This window comes from Lynx rufus, unplaced genomic scaffold (genome assembly GCF_022079265.1).
Source record: "Lynx rufus isolate CCGP_SWC_20201006 ecotype Redwood Valley unplaced genomic scaffold, mLynRuf1.p SCAF_6, whole genome shotgun sequence".
Classification (NCBI taxonomy): Eukaryota; Metazoa; Chordata; class Mammalia; order Carnivora; family Felidae; genus Lynx; species Lynx rufus.
The window spans coordinates 88,421,961-88,434,100 of record NW_025814878.1 but is presented as its reverse complement, the minus strand read 5'-3'; the positions used below and the strand labels follow the sequence as shown (position 1 = coordinate 88,434,100).

The following is a 12,140-nucleotide window of genomic DNA, read 5'->3' as shown; positions in this document are numbered from 1 at the left end:
AATAACATTTGTTATTTTTCATTTTGAAAATAAAATTATAGCCATTGTAGTAGGTATACAATGGTATATCATGGTTTTGATTTGCATTCCCCTAATAACTAATGATTTTGAGCATGTCTTCATAGGCCTATTGACCTTTTATATGTCTTCTTTGGAGAAATGTCTGTTCAAGTTCTTTGCCTATTTTAAAATTGGGCTGTTTGTCTTTATATTGTTTGTCTTTTATTGTTTATTGTTCCTCCTCGTACCCTGAATCAAAACCTTACTCAAATTAATTTTCACCCATTCATCATAAGTCTGCTTCCTTGAGAGAAGACAGAATCCTTTTACTCTAATAGGCACATAACCATTAAATTTGGTTTCCTGCCCAATTCTGGCAAGGCATAATTTACCTTTTCAAGAGGATTAAGATAATGGTGAAAAGTATCAAGGATTTTATTTCCTAAAATATTTTAGGTAAATTTTTCAAGGGATAATCTCACCTCTGAATTTGAGAAAGAATATTTGTAAATACATTCATAAGCAAGCAATGATAACTCTAATAAAAAGGTTAATTATCTAAAATGGGTCAGAAATTCTTTTGCAGATATTTTTAAACAAATTATACAAACCTAGGCAAAAAGTCTACACAAACTCAAAATTTGTTGTCTATTCAAATTCACTTTGGAAACATATTGTAGGTTAATTTAATTACATCCAGATTAGGTGTGACTAAAAGGTAACGAAACAAATCTAATCACTGGAAAAATCAGAAATTTTAAGTTTTCTAGAACCCTCCAAATTATACTGATAGTGTTTTATGTATGTAAATTAAATAGCTAAAAAGTAATTTAGACACAAATGAGATCAGAATATGTATAGGGGTGCCCGGGTGGCTCAGTTGGTTAAGCAGCTGATTGTTGATCACAGCTCAGGTCTTGATCTCAGGGTCGTGAGTTCAAGCCCTGCACTGGGCTTCACGCTGGGTGTGAAGCCTACTTAAAAACAATAAATAAAACAAACTTAAGAAAAAGAATATGTATACATTAAATTGTGAGTGGACTTATACTTTTAATATGTACAGATAATCCAAATGACTTGGCTTTAACAAATATTTAGCTGTTGAGTAGCTGAGAAAAAAATCATAAAGCAATAGTATATTTCTTCTTGAACATTTTCACAGTGCAACTTAATATGTTAGGAACCTTGATTTAATCAATATAAATTCAACAACATAAGTGGAAATAAAAAGGTTCTAGATTCCTAATACATTATCGTTGGTCAGGCCTGTATTTTGTAATGGTTTACAACAGGAGTGTATTCAAATTAAATGGTAGACAAAATCCTGGGTCCATTAAGTGTTAAATCAACAATAACAACAAAAATTTGAAGAGAATGATTGAAGACAATACAAAGTAATGACATCACCAACACTACTACTGATACTACTACTACTATTAATTGATAATAATTGAATAAGATTTACTAAATGCCAAGTAACAAGTGCTTCTATATACTACATATATTAACTCACCATAACCTCCACAAGTAGGCAATCTTATAGTGTCCATTTTACAGATAAGAGAATGGAAGCATGGGATTGTAAGTGATTTGTCCAACCTCACAAGGAGAAGATCCAGGATATGGACCCAAATAGACTGGCTCTGAATCTAAACACCTAACTCTTTTATCAGTGGTCCCCAAACTTATTTCCACATTGACAACTCCTGGATGTCCTACAAAAATCACAATGATCAGGCCATAACCCCAATCAACTAATTCCCAATCTCTAGGGATGAAACACAGGCACATGTATTTTTTGAAGCTACACAGGTGATTCCAGTGTGCAGACAAAGTTGGGAATCCTAGGTAGCCTTAAATCATGGAAATCAAAGAAACCAGAATTATCAAGCAGGAAACCTACAACTGAAGCATTAAGAAGAAGGGATAATCTTAAACATAAAATGAACCACAACAAATAACACATGACATTCTTATACCACTAAAGAAAAAAAAAAGAGTTTAAGCTGAAGCAAGATGAAATTGGGTATCTTGAGTATTAATATTCTACTTACCAAAACAACATGAGGTAATAAGAATTTTAAAGAAAAGGGTGTCTGCTCTTTATTTGGAATGAAAGTGGTATTATGTTGAGAAACAGGCAATAGATAGACAATTCTAAAATTTGAATGGAACCAGAAAAGACCCTGAACAGCTAAAGTAATGTTGAAAAGCAAAGCAAAGTGGGAGGCATCACAATTCTGAATTCTAAGCTGTATTACAAAGCTGTAATCATTAGGACAGTATGGCACTGGCACAAAAACAGACACATAGATCAATGGAATAGAATAGAGGACTCAGAAGTGGACCTACAATTATATGGTCAATTCAACTTTGACAAAGCAGGAAAGAATATCCAATGGGAAAAAAATAGTCTCTTCAACAAATGGTGCTGGGAAAACTGGCAGTGCCATGCAGAAGAATGAAGCTGGCCCACTTTCTGACACCATACACAAAAATAAATTCAAAATGGATGAAAGACCTAAATGTGAGACAGGAAACCATCAAAATCCTAGAGAAGAACATAGGCAAAAACCTCTTTGAACTCCGCTGTAGCAATTTCTTACTAGACATGTCTCTGGAGGTTGGGAAACAAAGCAAAAATGAACTACTGGGACTTCATCAAGATGAAAAACTTCTACACAGTGAAGGAAACAATCAGCAGAACTAAAAGGCAACCAATGGAATGGGAAAAGAAATTTGCAAATGACATATCTGATAAAGGGTTAGTACCCAAAATCTATAAGGAACTTAGCAAACTGAACATCCAAAAAATGAACAATCCAGTTAAGAAATGGGCAGGAGACATTAATAGACATTTCTCCCAAGAAGACATACAAATGGCTAACAGACACACGAAAAGATGCTCAACATCACTCATCATCAGGGAAATACAAATCAAAGCCGTAATGAGATACCACCTCACACCTGTCAGAATAGCTAAAATAAACAACTCAGGAAACAACAGATGTTGCCAAAGATGCAGAGAAAAGGGGAACTCTCTTACACGGTTGGTGGGAATGCAAACTGGTGCAGCCACTCTGGAAAACAGCGTGGAGGTTCCTCAGAAATTTAAAAATAGAGCTACCCTATGACATAGCAATTGTAGTACTAGGTATTTATCCAAAGGATACAAAAGTGCTGATTCAAAGGGACACACACACCCCAATGTTTATAGCAGCACTATCAACAATAGCCAAATTATGGAAAGAGCCCAAATGTCCATCGACTGATGAATGGATAAAGAAGATATAGCCATACACACACACACACACACACACACACACACACACACACACACGCACACTGGAATATTAGCCATCACAAAGAATGAAATCTTGGGGTGCCTGGGTGGCTTAGTTGGTTAGGCATCTGGCTCTTGATTTTGGCTCAGGTCACGATCTCACTGTTTATGAGTTTGAGCCCCACGTCCGGCTCCATGCTGACAATGTGGAACCTGATTGGTATTCTCTCTCTCCCCCTCTCTATATACCCCTCTCCAACTCATGCACACACACACACACACACACACACACACACTCTCTCTCTCTCTCTCTCTCTCAAAATAAATAAACTTAAAAAGAATGAAATCTTGTCATGTGCAATCATGTGGATGACACTAGAGTGATTATGCCAAGTGAAATAAATCAGTCAGAGAAAGACAAGTATATGATTTCACTCATATATGGAATTTAAGAAACAAAACAGATGAATATAGGTGAAGGGATGGAAAAATAAAATAAGTAAAAACAGAGATGGAGGTGAACCATAAAAGACTCTTAACTATGGAGAACAAATTGATGGTTGCTGGAGGGGAGGTGGTTGGGAGATGGGCTAAATGGGTGAGAGGCATTAAGGAGGACAATTGTGATGAGCACTGGGTGTTACATGTAAGTAATGGATCACTAAATTCTACTCCTGAAACCAGTACTTTACTACATGTTACCTAACTTGAATTTAAATAAAATCTTAGAAGAAACAAATAGACAATTCAAAGATTCTTACCATTCTCTGTATTTCAATGTGTAATAATAGTTCAAAGTTTATGATATTCTCTAAAGGCAAGTAGGCAAAATCCTTATTCTAATACTTGAGATATACAAAAATAATGTTTTACTGTTTCCCCAAAATGGGTTGTATATATGAAACTAGAATGCATGTTGCATGGATTCCTAGTACAAACCAAACAGAAAGTCAGAAAAGGGAACATCAACTACAAACTCAAACATATGTAAGAGAATCATGTTTTTCCTTGCTCTTTATTTGGAACCTAATTATGAATGCTCATTGTCATGTGTCACATACATTGCAGAACTATTCAAAGTTGAGAATAATGAAAGAACTAGAAATGATGTAAGAATGTGTGAAATTGAGCAGGTCACTTAATTTATTTATCCTCAGTTTATTTATCTCAAGGATTGTCAGACTTTTACTGTGGAGTGCCAGGTAGCAATATTTCTAAACTTTGCAGGCTACCTACAGTCTCTTACATACCTTTTTCTCCTTCCTCCTCCTCCTCTTCCTCCTCTTTGCCATCCTTTAAAAATGTGAAAACCATTCTTAGCCATGGGCTGTATGAAAATAGACTGTGGCCAGATTGGCTCCTTGTTTGTAGTCTGCCAACCCCTGATTAGATACTGCATTTCAAAAATAGCACAATCTAATGCTTTGGTTCTAAGCCAGGGGTGATTTTGTTCTTTTTCAGGGAATGTTTGTCAATGTCTGGAGACATTTTTGGTTGTCACCTGGGGTGGGGGACAGACATACTGTGTTACGTACATCTAGTATGTTGAGGCTGGAGATGTTGCTAAACATCTTACAACACACAGAACAAGCTCTCACAGCACTTATCTGGGCCAAAGCGTCAAGTTTAAGAAGCTCTTGACTAATGGCCATTTTCTTTCAATTATAGGGACAGTAAAGAGATTAAGTATATTTAATCATCCTTTATCCAGGATTGTGCTTAATTTATATTTATTCAATCAGTGAGACAGATCTGCATAACAGTGTTAGACTTAACAAGCTCTGAGATCCTGCAAGCTATACTACCATGGAGAAAATAAAAAAAGATGAATTTGATAACCTCAAATTATGAGAGTCAAGTGCAGTTACAGCCTTAAACATGTGTGATTCACAGAGAGGAGAAGGGAACTAACTAGGCAGTACTAGATTTGGAACTGTGACATATCAAATATGTTCAGACCACTGAATGAGAAAACCAGAGCCAGGAATTACTAGTACTCTGAAGATGGTAATTTTGAGCCTAGAATCTGTTTATTTTTACCTGTCCATAAAATTGTGATATATCTTCTATGAATTTGGGGTAAAGAATCATGTGAGAAAAAAAAAAAAAAAGAATCACGTGAGACATACTGGATCACCAAAAATGTGCAAGGGAAATTTTACACATTACTAATTCCAGTAAGAGGATAATAATGCTCAAATTGACATTTCTAATTTTTTTTCTTACTGTGTAGTAATTGCATTTTCATGGCATTGCATTTTTTCTTTAAAAAACTTTTCACTGTATTGCTTTTTAAAATGTTAAATATTCATCTCTTTAAATTCTAATACATTTAACATTATATAAAAAAGTGATTATTAGGAAACCTGATTATAAATTCTAAGAAGTTCACTCTAGCATATCCTATTAAAATTGGATTCTAGGCTCACCTCTGAAGTTTTGATTTGGAAAGCTCTACCTCTGATGTTATTGAAGGCATTAGTTTGTATTAGCAATAAAAAAAAAACAGTGTTGCATGTCTGAGAAGATTTTGAATGAGAATTCTGAGTTCTACTTGTTATTTCTGTAACAACAAAATAAGTAATCTTTTAAGGGATTTTACATAGCTAATTCTGTCGTATAACACAGTAATGAAAACTGACAACTTAGAACTATACAGAGAGGTATGTTTGTTGCTTTTCTTTTATTCTAGACATGCAAAGATAATACATCGGTTAAGTGTGATAGATCTGGGGTGGAGAATGAGGAGTAGTGAGAGATAATGTTGACATAAGAGCAGTAGATACATCTCAGATCATGGAGAGCTTTAAAAATCATATGAAAGAGTTTGGGTTTAGGCTACTGAAAGCTTAATTTGGGAAAGTAAAATAATCAGATTTGTGTTGTAGTGACATTATTCCAGATGTTTAGTGACATTATTTTGGAAGTCTTGTGGAAGAAGGATTGGAGGGGCTTAGAGTTGAGAGAGGGAAACCATTGAGAAGAACACAGAAATCATTCAGGGGAGCAAGGAGGGTGTTCACTAAGGATGGAACAGTGGGAATAAAGAGGAAGGGGGCAGATATTCAAGGAATAAGGAAACATGAGCCTGGATTGGCTGTAAAGGAGGTAGTAAAGAAGGAGACTAAGTAAAAACTCTAAGATTACTGATTTAGGATGCTGAGGAAACACTTTATCTATATCATCTCTTTTAGTCTATGATGTAAAAATTATTATCTACATTCTGCAGATGAAGACACTTGGGTTAAGCAACTTGCCCAAGACCATACAAAGAAAAGCTGCAAAGCCAGGATTTGAACCTAGGATCATCTAATGTCAGAGCACATGCTTTCAGCTTTTCTCAATAACTAGGGTGCATAATACAGGAATAAGAGGATATTTGTGACGTTAGGTAAGACAAAGCATTATGTTTTGGAAACATGGAGCCTGAGATGGTTATGGAATAGCTAGATCATATAGTAGGCAACTAAATGATTGGAATTTTTAAATTTGGTTTTATACTACCCTCCTATATTATATTCTACCTTATTAGATTTTACAATGATGACAATGGCAAATACTTATATAGTATGTCCCAATGTAAAAAGACCAGTGATAATGCAAGCATTCTATAGAACATATTGGGAAACAGACTGTGGAAAAAGGTCCTATTAACTTTTTCATTAGTCATTTTTAACTATATTACACATTAACACTTCAGTACACTTCACAAAATAGCAATTTGAGCTTTTATTCAACCACATTTACTAGAAAAGTGGGAACTAAATTAAACACAGTCTAGAAAACAAATAGTGCAAAAAATTTCATGAATATTAATAGAAAACCAGACAAATGTAATGTACTTGAGTTTGTATCACAAAATGTACAATTCATTCTTTTGTGGAATTGCTATTTCCAAACAAGATGGATTGCTTTAGTCACTTTAAAAAATGTTAAAATGTAAAACATCCATGGAAGAAAGAAGATAGGCTCAGATTATGAGAAATAGATTTCTTAATGAAGGAATGAGGTTTTGAATAACGTGCTCCCTTTGGCAGCATCTTAACAAGATCATATTTGGTGAACGTGAATCATTAGTAAACTATGAAACAATGAACAAACACACACATCCAGATAAGACTGTAGGTTGCTGTGGATTTGCTAGAAATTCCCATCTGTCATTATTTCTGATTTTTTTACCTTGTCCTAAAATCATTAATAGGGTACATGTAGTCAATGTGAATTGTATGCCTGATACAAAACACATCAGGATTTAATTTATTGAGTGGTATTTCATTAGTTCAGATGAGTTGAAATGTGGCATTTCATTTTCTAAAACTGTGTGGGAACATTCATCACATAGATGCTTAAATTATAATTTAGACACTGAGTAAAGTTTCAGTGTATCTGAATAAAATTGAATAAACATCCTAAATGAACCAAAATTCATTTTAGATCAAATTGACTTTTTCTGATTAGTGATGGCTTAAAATTTCCTCATGTAAGATTAATCAGAGGCAATCCCCCCCCCCCATTTTTATTAAACTATATGAGACTACTCCTTATTCATGGAGCTATTTTCATGAAGTAGAACATTTTTAGTGGTTTGATTTATTTATTTTATCTTACCTGATTTCAAAATACCTGATGGACAAATGAAGGGATCAAATCAGCTGGGTACTTCAATCTATACAATTAAAATTTTTAATAGATCATTCATTCATTTATCTGTATTTTACTTAAGTATTATTGTGATAATTACTAAAAAAGAAAGATGACCTCTTTTGGATAGTAATCTAACCTGAGTCAAGTGCTTGGGGAACAGTAAAGTTTCTGCTGCTATCATTACTAGACTAATGCAGTTTTGAAAAACAGCAAATTGATCCCTGTTACCTGAATAGTAACCATAAAATCTACTAAGATATTTCTGGCAGAGTCGCAGTTGGTTGTGACTTTGGTTGTGAAAAAAATTACAAAACATTCAAAAAGAGTAAAATCTTTTCAAATCAACAGGAAAAAGGCTTGTTGGATTTAAAAAACTACCGGTTCTCCTAATCTGAAATACAGCATTGATTAAGCAATGTAGGATCCTCTTGCACATGGAGAAATCTACACCATGTCTTATATCTGGGGAAGTGTATGTCAACTTTACTTGTCTTCCTTTGGTTTGCTTTAAGTTTTAAATGCCCGTTAGGGGTGCCTGGGTGGCTTAGTCAATTGAGTGTCCAACTCTTGATTTCAGGTCAGGTCAGGATCTCACAGTTTGTGAGATTGAGCCCCTCACTGGGCAGACAGCATGGATCCTGCTTAAGATTCTCCCTCTCTTTCCCTCTCTCTCTGCTCCTCCCCCACTCTCTCTTTCTCTCTCAAAATAAACTTAAAAAAATAAATGCCCATTATTCATTATGTACAGGGTATGATTATTGCCATTTTCTAATATTACTGAAAATGGAAAATTTCTTTCCTCTTTTCTTTATACACATACAGCTTGAGTTTTGGAATTGTAATCGAAAGTATTAAATTTGATCTACTAATTTACTGATATTTTTGTGGAACTCTAGGAATATAAGATATAACACTTACTGGAAAAATTTTTACAAAAACAATGAATTATGGGCATATAGTTAACACAATATAGTAATAGTGTACACTTAGAAGGGGTTAAGGTGGCAAATTTTATGTTATGCATTTTTTTACCCCAAAAAGCAATGAGTTATATTGTTTACAATCATATAATTCATTTGACAAATTTTTAAAGTTTAAGTTTATTTTTAATTAATTTTTAAATTTTTTAACTAAAAATTTTTTTTATGTTTATTTATTTTTTGAGAGAGAGGGAGCACGAGCAGGGAAGGGCAGAGAGAGAGAGGGAAACAGAGGATCTGAATCAGGTTCTTCATTGTCAGTGCAGAGCCCGATGTGGGGCATGAACTCATGAACCTCGAGATCATGACCCAAACCAAAGTTAGACACTTAACCAACTGAGCCACCCAGGCATCCCAATTAATTTCCATTTTTATTTTTAGACAGGAAGTAGGGTTTATTAGTGGGCATGAAGAAGGAGGGGGCAGTGCCAGTTCTCATGAGTGCGGAGCCTGCCATTTATCAAGAGGCCACCATTAGGGATGTATTTGACTCCACAGCCATCTGCAATGAGCCACCTTTCAGCCACCATGTCTTCAAATTTGTCCACATTCAACCTAGTAAATCCCCACTTCTTGGAAATGTGGATCTTCTAGTAGCCAGGGAACTTGAACTTGGCCCTTCATAGGGCCTCAATCACATGCTCCTTGTTCTGCAGCTTGGTATGGATGGACATGCTGAATTGGCCAATGTGGATGCTGGCTGCTGTGCCCTGGGGCTTTCCAATTTTAGTATACATACTGCCGAAGTGAGCACGCCCTAGGGCTTTCCAAAGGTACCCTGCATACCTGTTTGGAGACTGTCAGCCCCAGCGCAGGACAACATCTTGTTGATATGGATGACATGGAAAGGTGGAGAGACAGTCGGTTGTGAAAACCTTCTTTACCACAGCTTTTCGCCATGTATATACTGGTTGGCACAAATATGGGCAGCCTCCAGGGCTTCAGAGGAGAGCTGCTCATATTTATCTGACACGACGTGACCACATAGTGGGAACTCATCCACTTTTGCCTTTTTCCACGCCAGGTCAAAGATGCAGATCTTGGCATCAAGGACACCTTTGTAAGAAGTGAGCCTTTGGATATGGCTTGTTCTTACAATACTGGTAACACCAAGTGGGGTGGCGGCCCATGGTGACACCAGGATCTTCAGTGGCATGCCGAAAGAAAAGGGCTAAAGTTTATTTTTCAGTAATCTGTACACTCAATGTGGGGCTCAAACTCACAATCTTAAGATTAAGCGTCACACTCTCTTCTGACTGAGCCAGCCTGGTGCCCCCATTTTGCAGTTTTCAATTGGCTTTATATTTCATTTACTCATAATCTGCATTAGAATAAACTGGCAACTGCCTTAATTTACTTTTTTGGGACTAAACCCCAAAACTCATATATAATTTTATTTGAAAAAGTCGCTTGGACCCAACTGTACAACAAACACCTGAATCATAATGAAATCTCTCTTCTCTGCTATCTCCTTCATGCCCTCTTTTAAGGACAATATCAATAGCACCAGATTGGGGTTAGAATATCTGTAAGAGACAGTGACTTTTACAATCCTTTAGTCATTATTTCAATATAAAGATACCTAAAATAACACCACAGCTCTTCATCAAGTCACTGGGAAGTAAAAATATATTAGGTTGAACTACGTGAAATTGTGAGTATAACATTTTTAGCACATAAAAATGCAATTTTATATGTCTCAATTTAATAGCTGTAACAACGTTTTTTATTGACTGTCTACTCTGTTCTTAGAACTAAAACAGGAAATTTGAATACATGATATTAATATCTATATTTACAAAACAGGAATTATTACCCCCATTTCATAGATGAAGAAGTTGAAGTTCAGAAAGGTTAAGTTTCTTGTCTTAGTGGTCAGAAGACTACTTCTGACTCCAAATTGTGGATATTCTTGACTAATAACAGAGAAGGCTTTCCTGTTTTTCTTGTTGCCAAGGAAGAAAAATAATGGTGACATGTGGAGGCCATGATGAATGAGATGTAGATTTCCTGTCACTGTGTCTTGCCCACTTGTGAACCCATCTAATTTGTGGGTTCCAGATGACAAATTATGGAGGCCCGAAATGGTTACTTGTATGAAGGAGACAACTTTCCAGTTTGAAGTTTAGAGTTCCTTTTACTTTTAGAATCCAATTCTTTTGGGGGGTTTAGGGTTACCAGTTCTTAAGACAGGAACAATGAATAGGATTTACAGACACTAGGGAATTAGTCTGACCCTTTTGCATATGGAATCTTCCTTTATCAGGAAATAAGAGATAACTTTTAATTTTTTTATTTAATTTTTTTTAATGTTTGTTTATTTTTGAGAGAGAGAGAGAGGGGAGGGGGTAGGGAGAGAGAGGTAGACACAGAATCCAAAGCAGGCTCCAGGCTCTGAGCTGTCAGCACAGAGCCTGATGTGGGGCTTGAATCCACAAGCTGTGAGATCCTGACCTGAGCTGAAGTCAGACATTTAACTCACTAAGCCACCCAGGTGCCCCAAGAGATAACTTTTAAATAGAGACAAAAGCATTGTGAAACAAGTGAAAACTATTAGAAATGGTAGAGTGAGAATAAATTTGGGAAAAATGGACTTCAGTGAACATTTTAGAAAGAAATGACAGGGGAAGTTCTTTTCAAGTTAAAACTGTTGTTTATGAGTAATTATACTTTTTTACCCTCTGTATTCTTTTTTAAAAGTTTTTATTTAAATTCCATTTAGTTAACACTGTTACCACCTGGTGCTCATAACAGCAAGTGCCTTCCTTAGTCCCCATCACCTAACCCATCCCTCAACCCCCCTTCTCTCTGGTAACCATCAGTTTATGCTCTATGGTCAAGAGTCTCTTTCTTGGTTTGCCTCCCTTTCCTTTCCCCAACCCCCCTCCCCCACCCCACACACACTTTGCTCATTTGTTTTTTTTTTTCTTAAATTCCACGTATGAGTGAAACCATATGGTATTTGTCTTTCTCTGACTAATTCTACTTTTAAATAGATTCCCCGACAAAACATTTTGGGTTTGACATTCTGGAATTTGTGCAAGTATACTAGGAACCAACTGAGATAAAGGTATGGATCGGGGCCTTAAAGTTTATTTAAATGGAAAGAATATTTTTCTGAAACTGATTTGTGAAGCAGGTGTGTAGCTGCTGCCTACTGGGTAGAATTTCGAGCTATAAGATTAAAAAATTAAGGAGCTATAAATTTTCTTATTTTGGGATTATCTACAGTA

General features: G+C 35.7%; 1 protein-coding gene and 1 pseudogene across 1 annotated transcript in view; both read right to left on the bottom strand.

The window, feature by feature from the left end:
• EYS (eyes shut homolog) overlaps window positions 1-12,140 on the bottom strand; it is a 1,631,667-nt gene that overhangs the window by 249,334 nt on the left and 1,370,193 nt on the right. The window lies entirely within an intron of this gene.
• LOC124528899 (60S ribosomal protein L10-like) lies at window positions 9,538-10,037 on the bottom strand (annotated as a pseudogene).